The following is a 20213-nucleotide window of genomic DNA, read 5'->3' as shown; positions in this document are numbered from 1 at the left end:
ATTTATTAAAAATAAATGAGAAAGACCCAAATAAATAAAATCACATGGGTGGCTCAATTTGTTGGGAGTCCAACTCTTGATTTCAGCTCAGGTCATAATCTCAGGGTCATGATGAGATCAAGCCCTGCATCAGGCTCCGTGCTCAGAGGGGAGTCTGCTTGAGAGTCTCTCTCTCTGCCCCTCTCTCCTTCTCATGTATGCTCTCTCTATCTCTCTAAAATAAGAAAAGTCACAAACAAGAGAGGAGAAATAACAACCAACACCACAGAAATACAAATAATTATAAGAGAATATTATGAAAAACTATGTGCCAACAAATTATACAACCTGGAATAAATGGATAAATTCCTAGAAACAAATAATGCTGCTACAAAAGTTCTTGGACATGTTTATTGTTGTTTTTGTGTTTATGTATGCATTTCTGATGGGGATATACCTAGGAGAGGAATTTCTAGGTATCACGTATGCATATGCTCAGCTTTAGTAGATGCTTCCAAAGTGTTTTCCAAAGTGGTTGTAACATTACAGAAAATAGTACTTCAATGCCACCAGTTGCCTAAATTTTACTTGGTTTGAAGTGAGATCGGTTCCTGTCATAGGAATTCAGGAAATAACAGGAGTATTTCAATGGTGTGCTTGACCCTTGAACAACATGGGGGTTAGGGGCACCAAGGCCCATGCAGTCAAAAATCCACATAACTTTGGACTCCCCAAAAACTTAATAGCCTTCTGTTGGCCAGAAGCCTTACCAATAACCCGTTGATTAATACATATTTTGTAAGTTATATGTTTTATATACTGTATTCTTGGTATAATATAAGCTAAAGAAAACAAAATGTAATTAAGAAAATCATAAGGAAGAGAAATACATTTATGGTACTGTACTGTAAAAAATCTGCACATAAGTGGACCTGAGAAGTTCAAACCCGTGTTGTTCAAGGGTCAAATGTACTGCCTCACTAAAGCCAATTGTATTAATTTCCTTCCAAAGCTGCATTCAATGATGTCACATTGGTAACTTAAAATTGCCCCTGGTGGAAATATTTACACCATGGAAATCAGGAAACAAAATAAATCGAGGTTCACATCTTCCCCCACATTGTTTATCAGCATACCACTGGACTATTATAAAACACAAAGAAAAAGTTTAAGCAAGTGGATAGCCATTCACAGATATTTAGCACTGAGTAAAGTATTTCAGATTCCCAGCAGAGAATGTAAGGAAGGGATATAATTAAATTGTTCTGTTAGTAAAGATGATAATAACATTAATAAAATAGCTGTGGCACCTGGTGACTCCATTGGTTAAGTGTCTGACTCTTGGTTTCGTTTCAGATCACGATTTCAGGGTTGTGAGATCAAGCCCCATGTCAGGATCTACAATGTCCGGGGAGCCTGATTAAGATTCTCTCTCCCTCTTGGGTGGAAAAACAACTTATCATGCTAATGGACATCAAAAGAAAGCTGGGGTGGCAATCCTTATATAAGATAAATTAGATTTTTAAACCAAAGACTGTAATAAGAGATGAGGAAGGACACTATATCATAATTAAAGGGTTTATCCAACAACAAGATCTAAAAATTGTAAATATTTATACCTCTAACATGGGAGCAGCCAATTATATAAGCCAATTAATAACAAAATTAAAGAAACACATTGATAATAATACAATAATAGTAGGGGACTTCAACACTCCAATCACAGCAATGGACAGATCATCTAAGCAGAAGATCAACAAGGAAATAAGGGCATTGAATGACACACTGGACCAGATGGTCTTCACAAATATATTCAGAACATTCCTTCCTAATGCAACAGAATACATATTCTTCTTGAGTACACATAAAATATTCTCCAGAATAGATCACATGCTGGGTCACAAATCAGGTCTCAACTGGTATCAAAAGACTGAGATCATTCCCTGCATATTTTCAGACCACAATGCTTTGAAACTAGAACTTAATCACAAGAGGAAAGTTGGAAAGAACTCAAATACATGGAAGCTAAAGAGCATTCTACTAAAAAATGAAGGGGTCAAACAGGAAATTAAAGAGGAATTTTAAAAATTCATGGAAACAAATGAATGAAAACATGACAGTTCAAAACTTTTGGGATGCAGCAAAGGCAGTCCTAAGAGGGAAATACATAGAAATACAAGCCTTTCTCAAGAAACAAGAAAGGTCTCAAATACACAACCTAACCCTACACCTAAAGGAGCTGGAGAGAGAACAGCAAATAAAGCCTAAACCCAGCAGAAGAGAATTACTAAAGATAGTAACAGAAATCAATGAAATAGAAGCCAAAAAACAGTAGAACAGATCAACGAAACTAGGAGCTGGTTCTTTGAAAGAATTAATAAAATTGATAAACCCCTGGACAGACTTACCAAAAAGAAAAGAGAAAGGACCCAAATAAATAAAATCATGGATGAAAGAAGAGAGATCACAACCAACACTGAAGAAATACAGACAATTATAAGAATATCATATGGACAACTATATGCCAACCAACTGGGTAATCTAGAAGAAATAGATGGATTCCTACAGATGTACAAACTACCAAAACAGAAACAGGAAGAAAGAGAAAACCTGATCAGACCCATAACCAGCAATCAAATTGAAGCAGGAATAAAAAATCTCTCAACAAACAAGAGTTCAGGGCTGGATGGCTTCCCAGGGGAATTCTACCAAACACTGAAAGAAGAATTAATACCTATCCTTCTGAAGCTGTTTCAAAAAATAGAAATGGAAGGAAAACTTCCAAACACTAAAAGGCCAGCATTACCTAGATCCTGAAACCAGAAAGACCCTTCCAAAAAGGGGAATTACAGACCAATATCCTTGATTAACATGGATTCCAAAATTCTCACCAAGATACTACCCAACAGGAACCAACTGTACATTAAAAGGATTATTCACCATGACCAAGTGGGATTTCTTCCTGGGCTGCAAGGGTGGTTCAACATATACATATCAATAATTGTGATGCACTACATTAATAAAAGAAAGGACAAGAACCATATGATCCTCTCAATAGATGCAGAAAAAGCATTTGACAAAGTACAGCATCCTTTCTTGATTAAAACTCTTCACAGTATAGAGATAGAGGGAACATGCCTCAATATCATAAAAGCCATATACTAAAAGCCCAAAGCGAATATCATTCTCAATGGGGAAAAACTGAGAGCTTTCCCCCCAAGGTCAGGAACAGGACAGGGATGTCCAGTCTTGCCACTGTGGTTCAACTTAGTACTAGAAGTCCTAGCCTTAGCAATCAGACAACAAAAAGAAATAAAATGCATCCAAGTCAGAAAAGCAGAAGTCAAACTCTCATTCTTTGCAGATGACAAGATACTTTATGTGGAAAACCCAAAAGACTCCACCCCAAAACTACTAGAATTCATACAGGATTTCAGCAATGTGTCAAGATACAAAATCAATGCACAGAAATCAGGTGCATTTCTATACACTAACAATGAGAGAGAAGAAAGAGAAATTAAGGAGTCAATCCCATTTGCAATTGTACCCCAAACCATAAGATATCTAGGAATAAACTTAACCAAAGAGGCAAAGGATCTGTACTCAGAAAACTATAGAACACTCATGAAAGAAATTGAAGAAAACAAACGAACAAAAAAACTGGAAAAAAATTCCATATTCATGAATTAGAAGAACAAATATTGTTAAAATGTCTATGCTACCTAGGGAAATCTATACATTTAATGCAATCCCTATCAAAATACCATCCACTTTTTTCAAAGAAATGGAACAAATAACCCTAAAATTTGTATGGAACCAGAAAAAATCCTGAATAGCCAGAGGAATATTGAAAAAGGAAAGCAAAGCTGGTCGCATTACAATTCCATACTTCAAGGTGTAGTACAAAGCTGTAATCATCAAGACAGTATGGTACTGGCACAAAAACAGACACATAGATCAATGGAACAGAATAGAGAACCCAGAAATGGACCCTCAAGTCTATGGTCAATTAATCTTCGACAAAGCAGGAAAGAATATCCAATGGAAAAAAGACAATCTCTTCAACAAATGGTTTTGGAAAATTGGACAGTCACATGCAGAAGAATGAACCTGGACCATTTTCTTATACCACACACAATAATAGACTCAAAATGGATGAACGACCTAAATGTGAGACAAGAATACATCAAAATCCTAGAGTAGAACAGAGGCAGCAACTTCTGTGCCCTCAGTCCCAGCAACTTCTGGCTAGACACATCTCCAAAGGCAAGGGAAACAAAGGCAAAAATGAGCTATTGGGACTTCATCAAGATAAAAAGCTTTCTTTTTATGTTATGTTAATCACCATTCATCACATTAGTTTTTGATGTAGTGTTCCATGATTCATTGTTTGCGTATAACACCCAATGCTCCATGCAGAATGTGCCCTCTTTAATACCCATCACCAGGCTAACCCATCTTCCCACCTCCGTCCCCTCTAGAACCCTCAGCTTGATTTTCAGAGTCCATAGTCTCTCATGGTTCATCTCTCCTCCAATTTCCCCCCCTTCATTCTTACCCTCCTGCTATCTTCTTTTTTTAAAAAACATATAATGTATTATTTGTTTCAGAGGTACAGATCTGTGATTCAACAGTCTTGAGCTCACAGCGCTCACGATAGCACATACCCTCCCCAATGTCTATGACCAGCCACCCCATCCCTCCCACCCCCCACCACTCCAGTAATCCTCAGTTTGTTTCCTGAGATAAAGAATTCCTCATATCAATGAGGTCATATGATACATGTCTTTCTCTGATTGACTTATTTAGCTCAGCATAACACCCTCCAGTTCCATCCACGTCATTGCAAATGGCAAGATTTCATTCCTTTTGAAAGCTGCATAATATTCCATTGTATATATATACACCACATCTTCTTTATCCATTCATCTGTCGATGGACATCTTGGCTCTTTCCACAGTTTGGTTATTGTAGACATTGCTGCTATAAACATCGGGGTGCACATACCCCTTCGGATCCCTACATTTGTATCTTTGGGGTAAATACCCAGTAGTGCAATTGCTGGATCATATGGTAGCTCTATTTTCAACTTTTTGAAGAACCTCCATACTGTTTTCTAGAGTGGCTGCACCAGCTTGCATTCCCACCAACAGTGTAGGACGGTTCCCCTTTTTCCACATCCCCGCCAACATCTGTCATTTCCTGACTTATTACTTTTAGCCATTCTGACTGGTGTGAGGTGGTATCTCATTGAGGTTTTGATTTGGATTTCCCTGATGCCGAGTGATGTTGAGCACTTTTTCATGTGTCTGTTGGCCATTTGGGTGTCTTCTTTGGAAAAATGTCTGTTCATATCTTCTGCCCATTTCTTGATTGGATCATTTGTTCTTTGGGTGTTGAGTTTGATAAGTTCTTTATAGATTTTGGATACTAGCCCTTTATCTGATATGTCATTTGCAAATATCTTCTCCCATTCTGTGGGTTGTCTTTTGGTTTGTGGACTGTTTCTTTTGCTGTGCAAAAGCTTTTTATCTTGATGAGGTCCCAATAGTACATTTTTGCCCTCGCTTCCCTTGCCTTTGGCGATGTTTCTAGGAAGAAGTTGCTGCAGCTGAGGTCGAAGAGGTTGCTGCCTGTGTTCTCCTTTAGGATTTTGATGGACTCCTGTCTCACATTGAGGTCTTTCAACCATTTGGAGTCCGTTTTTGTGTGTGGTGTAAGGAAATGGTCTAGTTTCATTCTTCTGCATGTGGCTGTCCAATTTTCCCAACACCATTTGTTGAAGTCACTGTCTTTTTTCCACTGGACATTCTTTCCTGCTTTGTCGAAGATTAGTTGACCATGGAGTTGAGGGTCCATTTCTGGGCTCTCTATTCTGTTCCATCGATCTATGTGTCTGTTTTTGTGCCAATACCATACTGTCTTGATGATGACAGCTTTGTACTAGAGCTTGAAGTCCGGAATTGTGATGCCACCAGCTTTGCTTTTCTTTTTCAACATTCCTCTGGCTATTCGGGGTCTTTTCTGGTTCCAAACAAATTTTAGGATTATTTGTTCGATTTCTTTGAAAAAAGTGGATAGTATTTTGATGGGGATTGCTTTGAATGTGTAGATTGCTCTAGGTAGCATTGACATCTTCATAATATTTGTTCTTCTAATCCATGAGCATGGAACATTTTTCCATTTCTTTGTGTCTTCCTCAATTTCTTTCATGACTATTTTATAGTTTTCTGAGTACAGATTCTTTGCTTATTTGGTTAGATTTATTCCTAGGTATCTTATGGTTTTGGGTGCAATTATAAATGGGATCAACCCCTTTATTCCTCTTTCTTCTGTCTTGTTGTTGGTGTATAAGAATGCCACTGATTTCTGTGCATTGATTTTCTATCTTGCCACTTTACTGAATTCCTGTATGAGTTCTAGCAGTTTGGGGGTGGAGTCTTTTGGGTTTTCCAAATAAAGTATCATATCATCTGCAAAGAGTGAGAATTTGACTTCTTCTTTGCCGATTTGGATGCCTTTTATTTCTTTTTGTTGGCTGATTGCTGTGGCTAGGACTTCTAATACTATGTTGAATAGCAGTGGTGATAGTGGACATCCCTGCCGTGTTCCTGAGCTTAGGGGGAAAGCTCGCAGTTTTTCCCAATTGAGAATGATATTCGCTGTGGGATTTCATAGATGGCTCTTATGATATTGAGGTATGTACCCTCTATCCCTATACTCTGAAGAGTTTTGATCAAGAAAGGATGCTGTACTTTGTCAAATGCTTTTTCTGCATCTATTGAGAGGATTATATGGTTCTTGTTCTTTCTTTTATCAATGTATTGTATCACATTGATTGATTTGCGGTTGTTGGACCAACCTTGCAGCCCAGGGATAAATACCACTTTGTCGTGGTGAATAATCCTTTTAATGTACTGTTGGGTACTATTGGCTAGTATTTTGGTGAGGATTTTTGCATCCATGTTCATCAAGGATATTGGTCTGTAATTCTCCTTTTTGATGGGGTCTTTGGTTTGGGGATCAAGGTAATGCTGGCCTCATAAAATGAGTTTGGAAGTTTTCCTTCCATTTCTATTTTTTGGAACAGTTTCAGAAGAATAGGTATTAATTCTTCTTTAAATGTTTCATAGAATTCCCCTGGGAAGCTATCTGGTCCTGGGCTTTGTTTGTTGGGAGATTTTTGATTCCTGCTTCAATTTCCTTAGTGGTTATAAGTCTCTTCAGGTTTTCTATTTCTTCCTGGTTCAGTTTTGGTAGTTGATCATCTCTGGGAATGCATCCATTTCTTCCAGATTATTTAATTTGCTGGCATATAGTTGCTCATAATATGTTCTTATAATTGTTTGTATTTCTTTGGTATTGGTTGTGATCTCTCCTCTTTCATTCATGATTTTATTTATTTGGATCATTTCTCCTTTCTTTTTGGTAAGTCTGGCCAGGGGTTTATCAATCTTGTTAATTCTTTCAAAGAACCAGCTTCTAGTTTCATTGATCTGTTCTACTGTTCTTTTGGTTTCTATTTCATTGTTTTCTGCTCTGATCTTTATTATTTCTCTTCTCCTGCTGGGTTTAGGCTTTATTTGTTGTTCTTTCTCCAGCTCCTTTAGATGTAGGGTTAGGTTGTGTATTTGAGACTTTCTTGTTTCTTGAGAAAGGCTTGTATTGCTATATACTTTCCTCTTAGGACTGCCTTTGCTGTATCCCAAAGATTTTGAACAGTTGTGTTTTCATTTTCATTGGTTTCCATGAATTTTTTTTAATTCTTCTTTAATTTCCTGGTTTACCCACTCATTCTTTAGTAGGAAGCTCTTTAGCCTCCATGTATTTGAGTTCTTTCCGATTTTCCTCTTGTGATTGAGTTCTAGTTTCAAAGCAGTGTGGTCTGAAAATATGCAGAGAATGACCCCATTCTTTTGGTACTGGTTGAGAACTGATTTGTGACCTAGGATGTGATCTATTCTGGAGAATGTTCCATGGGCACTAGAGAAGAATGTGTATTCTGTTGCTTTGGAATGGAATGTTCTGAATATATCTCTGAAGTCCATTTGGTCCAGTGTGTTATTTAAAATCTTTACTTCTTTGTTGATCTTCTGCTCAGAGGATCTGTCCATTTCAGTGAGGGGGTGTTAATGTCCCCCACTATTATTGTATTGTTGTCAATGTGTATCTTTGCTTTTGTTATTAATTGGTTTATATAAGTGGCTGCTCCCATGTTAGGGTCATAGATATTTACAATTGTTAGATCTTCTTGGTGGATAGACCCTTTAAATAAGATATAGTGTCCTTCCTCATCTCTTATTACCTTCTTTGGTTTAAAATCTAATTTGTCTGATATAAGGATTGCCATCCCAGCTTTCTTTTGGTGTCCATTAGCATGGTAAATGGTTTTCCACCCCTTCACTTTCAATCTGGGGGTGTCTTTGGGTCTAAAATGTGTCTCTTGCAGACAGCATATCAATGGGTCTTGTTTTTTTATCCAATCTGATAGCCTGTGTCTTTTGATTGGGGCATTTAGCCCATTTACATTCAGGGTAACTATTGAAAGATAGGAATTTAGTGCCATTGTACTGCCTGTAAGGTGACTGTTACTGTATATTGTCTGTGTTCCTTTCTGGTCTCTGTTACTTTTAGGCTCTCTCTTTGCTTAGAGGACCCCTTTCAAGATTTCTTGTAGGGCTGGTTTTGTGTTTGCAAATTCCTTTAGTTTTTGTTTGTCCTGGAAGCTTTTTATCTCTCCTTCTCTTTTCAATGACAGCCTAGCTGGATATAGTATTCTTGGCTGCATATTTTTCTCATTTAGTGCTCTGAAGATATCATGCCAGTCCTTTCTGGCCTGCCAGGTCTCTGTAGACAGGTCTGTTGCCAATCTAATGTTTCTTCTATTGTAGGTTACAGATCTCTTCTCCCGAGCTGCTTTCAGGATTTTCTCTTTGTCTCTGAGACTCGTAAGTTTTACTATTAGATGTCGGGGTGTTCATCTATTTTTATTGATTTTGAGGGGGGTTCTCTATGCCTCCTGGATTTTGATGCCTGTTTCCTTCCCCACATTAGGGAAGTTCTTTGCTATAATTTGCTCCAATATACCTTCTGCCCCTCTCTCTCTTTCTTCTTTTTCTGGGATCCCAATTATTCTAATGCTGTTTCATCTTATGGTATCACTTATCTCTCAAATTCTGCCCTCATGATCCAGTAGTTGTTTATCTCTCTTTTTTTCTCAGCTTCTTTATTTTCCATCATTTGGTCTTCTATATCACTGATTCTGTCTTCTGCCTCATTTATCCTAGCAGTTAGAGCCTCCATTTTGGATTGCACCTCATTAATAGCCTTTTGATTTCAACTTGGTTAGATTTTAGTTCTTTTATTTTCCCAGAAAGGGTTTCTCTAATAACTTCCATGCTTTTTTCAAGCCGAGCTAGTATCTTTAAAATCATCATTCTCAACTCTTGTTCCGATATCTTACTAATGTCCATAGTGATTAGGTCCCTGGCAGTCGGTACTTGCTCTTGTTCTTTTTGTTGAGGTGAATTTTTCCATAATGTCATTTTGTCCAGAGGAGAATAGATGAATGAGAGAACAAAATGCTAACAGGGTAACAACGTCCCCAGAAAATATACACTAAACAAATCAGAAAAGACCTGAAACTGGGAGAAAAGAAAAAGGAAAAAAAATGATAAAGATAAAAACAAAACAAAAAAAACAGAATATGATCAAATATGATGAGGCTGGTGCATAGATCAGTGCCCCACACTAGATTTTGGGCGTACTTTGGTCTGTTAGAAGAAAGTGCCTCCCAAAATTTTAAAGAATGAAAAACTTATATATGAACAAAAATAAGGGTTAATATGATGAAGGGGTGGAATATGAGTGTAAAGGTGAAAATTATAAAAGATTTTATAAAAGGAAGGAATAAGATAAGAAGTTGGTTGAAAAAAGAAAGAGGAGAATTAAAAAAAAAAAAGGGACAGAATGTGATCAGGCAGGAGACTAGAACAAAGCCATACACTACAGATTTAGGGTATATTTTGATCTGTTAGAAGAAACTGTATCTCAAAATTTTAAAGAGAGAACAACTTGTATATATTATACAAATTTAAGGGTAACTACTATGAAGGGATAGAATATGACTGTAAAAATGAAAAATAAAAAATATTTTTTTAAAAAAGGGATTGATAAGATGTTGGTTGAAAAAGGGAAAAAGAAAAAAAAAAAGACAGTTAAAAAAATTAACTTTGAAAGACTAAAGAATCATGGTAAAAAACCATGAATTCTATGTGCAGTATTCCCCTAGCTCTGGAGCTCTGCCATTCTCATTGATCATAAACTTGGTCTTGGCTGACTGTTCTTGCTGATCTTCTGGGGGAGGGGCCTGTTGCCGTGGTTCCCAAATGTCTTATCCGGAGGCAGAATTGCTCCGCCCTTGCTGGGTCTGGGCTAAGTAATCTGCTCAGGTTTGCTCTCAGGAGCTTTTGTTCCCTGAAAGCTTTCCATACAGCTTTGGAGGATGAGAGTGAAAATGGCGGCCCCCAATCTCCACCCCAGAGGAGCCAAGAACGCAGGGCCCCACTCCTCAGTGCACCCCCAGAGAAAAGCCATCAATCACTCCCGTCTCCCCGGTCTCCAGCCGCACTCCATGCTCACCAGGCCTGTGACCGAGCATTTCTATCTCACACATGACCCGGTGTGGTGTCTCCAAACCCAGCAGATCCCTGCGGTGTGCTCCCGCGCTGCTCCTCCCGGGGGGGGAATGTGAGTCTCCCTGGATCTGCCACGTGTTGGCTCCCTGCTGGAAGAGTAGTGGCCAGACTGTGCCACGGATCATGGTTTATGGCAACCCCGAGCTGAGAGCCCGTGCCTCGGCTCCGTCTCTGCAGCCAGCTTCCCTGCTCTGATACCTGGGAGTTCTGCCACACTCAGGCACCCCCAGTCTTTCTGTGACCCCGAGGGTCCTGAGACCACACTGTCCCAGAGAGGGTTCCACCCCCCGCTTAGCCACTGGAGTGACGTCCCTCAGCAGAACCGACTTCTAAAAGTTCCGATTTTGTGCTCTGCTGCTCCATCACTTGCCAGAAGTGGCCAACGGAGGCCCCCTCCCCCGCCATTTAACCTCCTGTATATCACCTCAGATTCACTTCTCCGCACGTCCTACCTTCCAGAAAATGGTCGCTTTTCTTTTCAGAGAGTTGTTGCTGTTCTTTTTTCGATCTCCTGCTGAGTTCATAGTTGTTCAGAATGGTTTGATCCCTATCTAGCTGAATTCCTGGGACAGATGAAATTTAGGTCTCCTACTCCTCTGCCATCTTGCTCCGCCCTACAGTCAAGATAAAAAGCTTTTGCATAGCAAAGTTAATAGTCAAGAAAACCAAAAGTCAAGAAAACCGACAGAATGGGAGAAGATATTTGCAAATGTCTCATCAGATAAAGGGCTAGTATCCAAAATGTATAAAGAACTTATTAAACTCAACACCCAAAGAACAAATAATCCAATCAAGAAATGGGCAGAAGACATGAACAGACGTTTCTTCAAAGAAGACGTACAAACGGCCAACAGACACATGAAAAAATGCTCAACATCCCTTGGCATCAGGGAAATACAAATCAAAACCACAATGAAATACCACCTCACACTGGTCAGAATGGCTAAGATTAACAAGTCAGGAAGCAAAAGATATTGGCTAGGATGTGGAGAAATGGGAACCCTCTTACACTGTTGGTGGGAATGCAAGGTGGTGTAGCCAGTCTGGAAAACAGTATGGAGGTTCCTCAAAAAGTTGAAAATAGATCTACCCTATGACCCAGCAATTGCACTACTGGGTATTTACCCAAAAATAAAAATGTAATGATCCAAAGGGGTACCGGCACCCCTATGTTTATAGCAGCAATGTCCACAAACTATGGAAGGAGCCCACATGTCGATCGACAGATGAATGGGTAAAGAAGATGTATATAGACTCAATGGAATACTACTAAATGATCAAAAAAATGAAATCTTGCCATTTGCAATGAAATGGTTGGAATTGGAAGGTATTATGCTAAGTGACATAAGTTAGTCAGAGAAAGACAACTATCATATGACCTCACTTATATGTGGAATTTAAGAAACAAAATAGAGGATGTTAGAGGAAGAGAGGAAAAAATAAATCAAGACAAAATCAGAGAGGGAGACAAACCATAACTGACTCTTAATCATAGGAAACAAACAGGTTGCTGGAGGCAAGTGGGGGAATGGGGCAACTGGGTGATAGACATTAAGGAGGGCATGTGATGTAATGAGCACTGTGTATTATATTAGACTGATGAATCACTGACCTCTACCTCAGAAACCAATAATACATTATATGCTAATTAATTGAATTTAAATTGAAAAAATGAAAAAAAAAATTCTCCCTCTCCCTCTGCCCCTACTCCACTCCCTCTCTTAAAAAAAGATTAATAAAATAGCTAATATTTATTGAATTTTTACTATGTGCCAAGCATTGGACTTTGTTTATAAGGAATCCTCTTTTAATTTTTACATCAATTCTCACAACCTTATGAGGTAAAATTCCCTTTAAATCCCTATTTTACAAATATAGAAACTGAGGCACAGAGTTTCTAAATCTTGCCTATAGTCCCTAAAGTGGCAAGTAGTCCACGTGTGTTCACTCCTTCTTTGGCTTAAATATTAGATCTTCGTAAGCATATCAGTTCTATGAGGATAGAGACTGTCTTGTTCACATCTCTAATGCCAGTGTCTAGAAGTGCCTGGTACTAAATCTTTATTGAATAAATAGGAGAATAAAAGAGTGAATGACTGCTTGACTGAATGAATGACTAATACAGGTCTCTAAAGCCTTAATTTATTAATTCAAGAGTTGTCTCTAGTCATTATATTTACTTTTTCTCATCCAATCTATCTTGAACTCAACCTATCCAGGCTTTTATCCCCACTATTTTCCAAAGAGATGTTGGTCAAGATCACAAATAATTTTCATATTACCAAATCCAATGATCAATTATTAGCTGTTATTACACTCAAACTGTCTGTGAAGAGCATTTTATACAATCGAGCATTCCTTGCATTTTTGGTAAAATGTTTTTTAAAAAATTATTTTTGAATAAATTTAAAACAGTTGAAAATGTTTACTTTGAACCTTCTAGGTAAGATGGAATAAACACATGCTTCATTCTATCTCCTACTGAACTCAAGTATAAAACCTGGATAAACTTCATGGAAAGTTGAGAACTGTGAAAAGTAAATGTCAGCAAGAGGGTCAGGGAAGAAAACCAAAATTCAATATACCACTAAACTAGTAGTTAACTTACCCCCCTTTCCCCCTCCATTATTCCCTGAACTGAATATAACTTGAAACCCAAAAGTGAGTAGTGGGATTGCAGGGATAGAGAGACATGATGTATCCACTAGTTCTGGCTAGAAGAGAGGAAAAGAGATTTTCTAGAGCTCAAGAGAGTAAGGGAAAACACCACTTGTTTGTTTTTTTTTTTTTCTCTCATTCTTCTCCATTCAATTGACCTAACCAAGTCAAGTGTCTATTAAAGCAAAAATATCAACATACTCCTTAGGATATAAACAAGATCCAGAGTATCAATGTATTACTCAAAATGTACAGGACACAAACCAAATTATTCAGCACATGAAGATCCATGAAAAATCTCAATTTACATGGGAAAAGATAATCAACAGATGCTAGTGATGAGATGAAAAAGATGTTGGAATTATCTAATAAGGAATTTAAAGTAGCTATGACAAAAAAATGCTCAAATAAGTAATCATGCTCATTTGTTTTGTTTCTTAACTTCCACATATGAATGAAATCATATGGTATTTGTCTCTGACTGGCTTATTTTGCTTAGCATTATGCTCTCTAGCTCCAACCATTTCATTTCAAATGGCAAGATTTCAGTCTTTTTTATGGCTGAATAATATTCTGTTGTATAGATATATATACACCTTCTTTACCCATTCATCTATTAATGGACACTTGGGCTGCTTCCATAATTTGGCTATTGTAAATGATGTTGCTATAAACATAGGGGTGTATGTATCCCTTTGAATTAGTGTTTTTGTAGTTTTGGGGTAAATACCCAGTAGTGTGATCACTGGATGGCAGGGTAGTTCTATTTTTAACTTTTGAGGAACTTCTGTACTGTTTTCTAGAGTGGCTACACCAGTTTCCATTCCCACCAACAGTGCAAAAGGGTTCCCTTTTCTCCACATCCTCATCAACATTTGTTTCTTATATTTATTTTAGCATTCTGACAAGTGTGAGGTGATATCTCATTATAGTTTGGATTTTCATTTTCCTAATGATGAGTGATGTTGAGCATCTTTTCATGTGTCTGTTGACCATCTCACACATATGTGGAACTTAAGAAACAAAACAAATGAGCAAGGGAAAAAAAGAGAGGGAGAGAGTGAGAGACAAACCAAGAAACAGACTATAGAGAACAAACAGGTGGTACAAAGGGGAGGTGGGGGGGATAGGTGAAATAGGTGATGGGGATTAAGGAGTGCACTTGTGGTGAGCACTGGGTGATGTCTGGGATTGTTGAATCACTATGTTGTACACCTGAAACTAATATAACACTGTATGTTAACTGTACTGGAATTAAAATAAAAAAATAAGCAATCATGAACACTACTGAATCAAATATTAAAATAAAGTATCAGCAAAGAAATAGAATATATAAAGCAGAACCAAATGGAAATTTTAGAACTTGACAATATAATAACCAAAAAATCTAAAACCCATAAAACCTCACTTTCTGGATTCAACAGCAGAATAAAGATGACAGAAGAAGTTGGTGAACTTTAAATTAGACCAGTAGAAATTATCCAATCCGAAAAGCAAAAAGAAAGATTGAAATAATGAACAAAGCCTCAGGAGACTGGGGGGCAACAAAATTTCTCAACTTTATATAATCAAAGTCTCAAAAGGACTGGGAAAAGATTATGGTGCTGAAAGAGTATTCAAAGAAATAATGGTTGAAAATGTCCCAAATTTGGCAAATTATCTGACATAAATATACAAATAAAAAGAAGCTGAATGGACTCCAAACAGTAAATCCAAAGAAATCCAAGCCCAGATAAATTATAATCAAACTGCTTAATACTAAACACAACAATTGGAAACCAAAATTTTAAAAGTATATATTTACAGTAATTCAAAAAAATGAAATACTTAGGTATGAATATAACAAAACCTGAATGCTAAGAACTATAAAATGCTGGTGAAATTACCCATGAAGACCCAAATAAATGGACATACTGTGTTATAAATATATTAGAAGAATTGAAATAGTAAAAATCAATTTTCCTCAGAGATCAATGGATTCACACAATATCAATCAAAACATCAGTACAATTTTTTATAGATATATACCAGGTGATACTAAAAGGAACAAGAATAGCTAGTACAGTTTTGAAAAAAAAAAAAAAAACTGGAAGAATTACACTACCCAATATTAGGACTTACTAAAAACCTAAAGTAATCAAGCCAGTCCGGTGAAGGGATAGATACATATTGATCTATGGAACCTGATAAATAGGACAGATATAGACCCACATGAATACGGCCATTTGACTTTTTACAAAGGTGCAAAATCTCACTGAAGAAAAGATAGTCTTTTTAATAAATGTTGTTGGAACCTCTAGTCACTGATATGCATAAAAATGTGCCACAACCTTAATCTCACACTTTATACAAAGACTAACTCAAAATAGATCTTAGATGTAAATGTGAAGCCTAAAAAAATAAAACTTTTAGAAAAAAATAGAACATGTTTGTGAGCTGAAAGTAGGGAAAGAATTCTTAAAATCCATACCAAAAAACAATCTATTTAAAAAAAAAATCAATAAATTAGACTTTACCAGAATTAAAAACTTTTGCTCTGCTGTATATATGGTATACTACATAGTGTAGTATATATACTATGAAGAAAAAGAATAGACCAGGTGACAATGTGTAGAAAATACCTACAAATACCATACCTGATAAAGGACTTGCTCCACTATACATACTTTTAAAGCTCTGAAACTTAACAATAAGGAAACAACTAGATTAAAAGATGGGCAAAGAACCTAGACAGACACTTCACCAAAGAGGTTATAGCAAATAAGCACACAAAAAGATTTTTAACATCATTAGCTATCAGACAAATGCAAATTAACACCACAATGTGATATCAGTACACATCTATTAGACCAGCTAAAGTAAAAAATAGTTATAATACTAAATGCTGGTCAGGAGATAGAGAAATTGATTAGAGGGTTCAGATGATGACAGCTCAAACTCCTTTACAATTTTTCTATCAGTCTTCCATTTTATGTTTCACCCACCTATGATCATTGTCTGGACCTGTTACTTCATTAGAGGTTGTAAAATGGTGACTTTCTACATTTATTCTACAATTATTAATTTTATTTCTTCTGAAAACAGAACTTCCTTTCTTCAAGCTAGGGCTATTTGGTTGACCTGAAATAGTTTGTAGAAGAAAAGCAGAATTAAAATACTGAGTTCTTTTTCCTTTAATTGTTCATTGTCAGAGTAAGAAATTGGTATCTTATTTACTTCGTATGGTATCCAGTGAGGTTTTTCATTGGAAGTGAGGGGGATCTCTGTTTATCTCTCTTTCTGTATTCTTAATAATCTCATGATTTTTTATATAGTCCATGTGATTCAATTACTTCTAGTTAGTATTATTTTTTTGATGCTTTTGTGTACTTTTAACATGCTTCCGTTAGTCTGCTGGTTTTGCTCACTGACACAATTTAATACAATTTATCTTATTTATTTCCTATCTCAAACCTGGAATTAGCTATTCTCCCCTCTCCCCCAAGAAGTCCTGATACTTCTTATGTAGAATAACATTTAGAGAACTTTTGTGCATCACTTTGTATTTTTTCTATTACAGAAGAAAATTTGTACTCTCAATGTTGATTTAAATTACTTTTATTATACTGCTACTTAAACAACAATGGAACTATGTATAAATAAATGCCTTGGGCTTATGGTGTTTATATAATTATAAAACCAAAACAATAAACAATAAAACTAATAAATTAACAGCATTAAAGTTAGGCATTATATTGTTTTGCTGAAACTAAATTACAGTTCACAACATGAATATGGCTCCACAATGGCATATTGAGTGCAGCTTGTCTGGTATGCTATGGGATGACTCATTTCTCACCACTTTATTCTAACTACCAAGAAACTGTATTATGTACAGCACACCTGGTATAGGACCATATAATTTACAAAGTCTGACTCCTTCATTTCAAATCAACCCCAAACAGTTAAAGTGGTACTATCTGGTGTCAATGTGCTTGAAAATACAAACACAAATATGAGTGTTGATAATGTATGGCAGGGTTCAGTTATAAGGTGGTCTTCTAGATGACCCAGAATATGGTCATGTTAATTTATTTTAGACTATTTCCTTTGGGAGATGGTCAAGTTACAGTTAAAGAAAGATGGCTGAGTTTTCATAGAAGAGGTTGAGATTAAGGGGAATATAGCTGACAACAAACTGTGATTCCAGAGGCATATGAGGAAGACTAGACCGCAATATGTGACATCTAAATGTACCACAGCAAAACAGTATTAGTTGGCCAAGATTACTGGGTGAAGTAGAAGGAGTGAAGTGAGCAAGCTACAAAACAAAGAAAGCTACAAATTAAAAAGAGTTTATAACACCTAATTAATATTATTGGTCTTTTTTTAAAAAAGATTTTATTTATTTATTTGACAGAGAGAGAGACAGCGAAAGAGGGAACACAAGCAGGGTGAGTGGGAGAGGGAGAAGCAGGCTTCCCGCCCAGCAGGGAGCCCGATGCGGGGCTCGATCCCAGGACCCTGGGATCAGGACCTGAGCCAAAGGCAGACGCTTAACCAACTGAGCCACCCAGGCACCCCAATAGTATTGGTCTTGGTGCTAATATGAAACCGCAAAAAGGCTGAAGCATGGATATAGAAACACTTACTATTTAAAATAATAGCACAGCCATCCTTAATATAGAATTCAATTTACTCCTCTAAATAAATACTGACCAAATATCTAAAAGACATATGCTGGATGGTCTTTCACATTGTTGCCCGCCTGGAATTCCCACAAGTCTCTTTCTGTCCTCGTCTGGGCGTCATCTTTGACTTCTAGTGGGAGTTGACAGCAATGTTTAAGCAGGAGAGTGAGATAATCAATTTTCTTTGTTTTGTTACACAAATGATACTGTGGTGGTGTAGACTATACTGTAAAAGTTATCAAGTGAAGTAAAGAGATACATGTAGCAGAGAAATGAATCAGGAGGCTGTTCCACAGTCCCATTTGTTGAGAACCACAACTAAATTGAAAATGGAGTGGGGAGGCTTGATTTGAGATATTTTTCACATTTGGTGATTTCTGATTTCATGATTTGTTGAGAAAATGAATACAGAGTAACTAGTTAGGAAAGTATTGCAGTAATCCCCGTAAGAAGGGATGTGAACCTGAACAAAGTAATGATATTAGGAATAAAAAAAAAAAAAAAAAAAAGGATGAGGACATCTGCCTTTGGCTCGGGTCAGAATCCCGGGGTCCTGGGATGGAGTCTTCATCCAGCTCCCTGCTCAGCAGGGAGCCTGCTTCTCCCTCTCCCTCTGCCTGCCGCTCCCCCTGCTTGTACTCTCTTGTCTCTCAAATAAATAAAAAGAATATTTTTTTTAAAAAAAGGATGAATTCCATAGATATTAAGGAAGTAGAATTCTCAGGACATTTTGATGGCTCAGATGATTCAAGAAAGAGGGAGGAGCAAGGGTGATCTTCAGGTTTTAAAAATTGTCTATCACAATTGACCTTAAAAACCCCACATCTTTCTTAGCTTTCTTCCATCAGTGTCCCATTGGAATTGTCTCTGGGAGAAGACATTTCAAGTAGTATTTGCCAGAGTGGCCAATATAGAAACACATCACATACAGGGCTACACTCATAAAAATACCTTCCTCATTTAGGAGGGAAAATAAAAGTGTAACACCTACAGGGGTTGGCAAACTATGGCCCACAGGCCAAATATGGAGCACTGCCTATATTTTTAATGGCCTGCGACTAAGGATGGTGTTGACATTTTTAATAGTGGAAAATAATTCAAAGAAAAATAATTTTTCATGACACATTAAAATGATATAAAATTCAAATGTCAGTGTCCACAAATAAAAGTTCTACTGGAACACAGACATGCTCATTTGTGTACATACTACATATACAAGCAGTCTATGGCTGCTTTGGGGCTACAACTACAGACTTGAATATTTATATCAGACCTATAGCCCTCAAAGCCTAAAACATTTACTACCTGGTCCTGTACAGAGAAAGTCGCTGACTCCTGGTCTAATATAAGCCAGGTACTGTGCTAGGGCTTTCACATCATTGTCTCCTCTAATTTTGTCAAATCCTTTAGTGTTATAGTAGGCTACAAGGAACTGGAGAAATTAGCTAATTGAGAACAATAACATGTTTTATTTGTAAAATATTCCAATCATTTAGGCAAAGGTAATGAGTCACCTTCATTTTTTTTTTTTTTTTTTTTTTAGGATCGTGTCCTTTCCCTGCTTTAACACTGCTATTCAACCCAAATGCTTGTTTTCAGTTAAGTATTAAAGCTAAATTTTCAGATTATAAAGCCTTTCGCATCTCATCTCTCTTTTCCCCACCCATCACCTCTGAATTTCTCACTGTTCTCCCATTTTGTGCAGACACAAGCTGAAAGTGACACACTGAAGAGATATTTCGAGTTCATTTCCTTTAGGTTCCTTGTCCACCTTTCCGTTCTGTGCCTTTCTTCTTTCTTCTTTACTTTCTTCATCGAATTGTCTACCGATATGAAATATAAAAGGAATTTAAAGGACGGAGGTAGGGAAACTGCAAAACACACACAGGGTTTTTGGTGGGGAGACATACCTCTTACCGCTCTGGACGGCCTAATTGGTCAAATCCTCGAGAGTAGGGCCGATTTTTTTTTTTTTTTTTTTAATGTCTTCCAACATGTATTAAAGGTTCAGTGAATTGCCATTCAGTCATCGATTTTCCCCCCTCCCCCTCTTCCTCTCCCTTGGGAAACCTGGAAAACAAAATCTTCCCACGGAAACTCCTCAGGGGCGCCCCAAGATCCAAAGCTTCTTTACTTGGGCTCGCCCGCGCTGCACCCTCCCCCGCCACCCACCACCCACCACCCACTGCAACCCACCACCCACCACCCA

The 20213-nt window shown here is 37.3% G+C and overlaps 1 long non-coding RNA gene across 1 annotated transcript; it reads right to left on the bottom strand.

Moving 5' to 3' along the window:
• Window positions 1–19450: 19450 nt before the first annotated feature.
• LOC118520429 (uncharacterized) lies at window positions 19451–19955 on the bottom strand. The gene is made up of 2 exons (XR_004909668.2): window positions 19915–19955; window positions 19451–19827 (listed from the first exon to the last, which is right to left on the bottom strand). It is a non-coding gene; the product is annotated as an uncharacterized LOC118520429 (long non-coding RNA).
• Window positions 19956–20213: the final 258 nt, after the last annotated feature.

This window comes from Halichoerus grypus, chromosome X (genome assembly GCF_964656455.1).
Source record: "Halichoerus grypus chromosome X, mHalGry1.hap1.1, whole genome shotgun sequence".
Classification (NCBI taxonomy): Eukaryota; Metazoa; Chordata; class Mammalia; order Carnivora; family Phocidae; genus Halichoerus; species Halichoerus grypus.
Note: the sequence above shows the minus strand (reverse complement) of the source record. Positions and strands in the feature narration are given on the sequence as shown.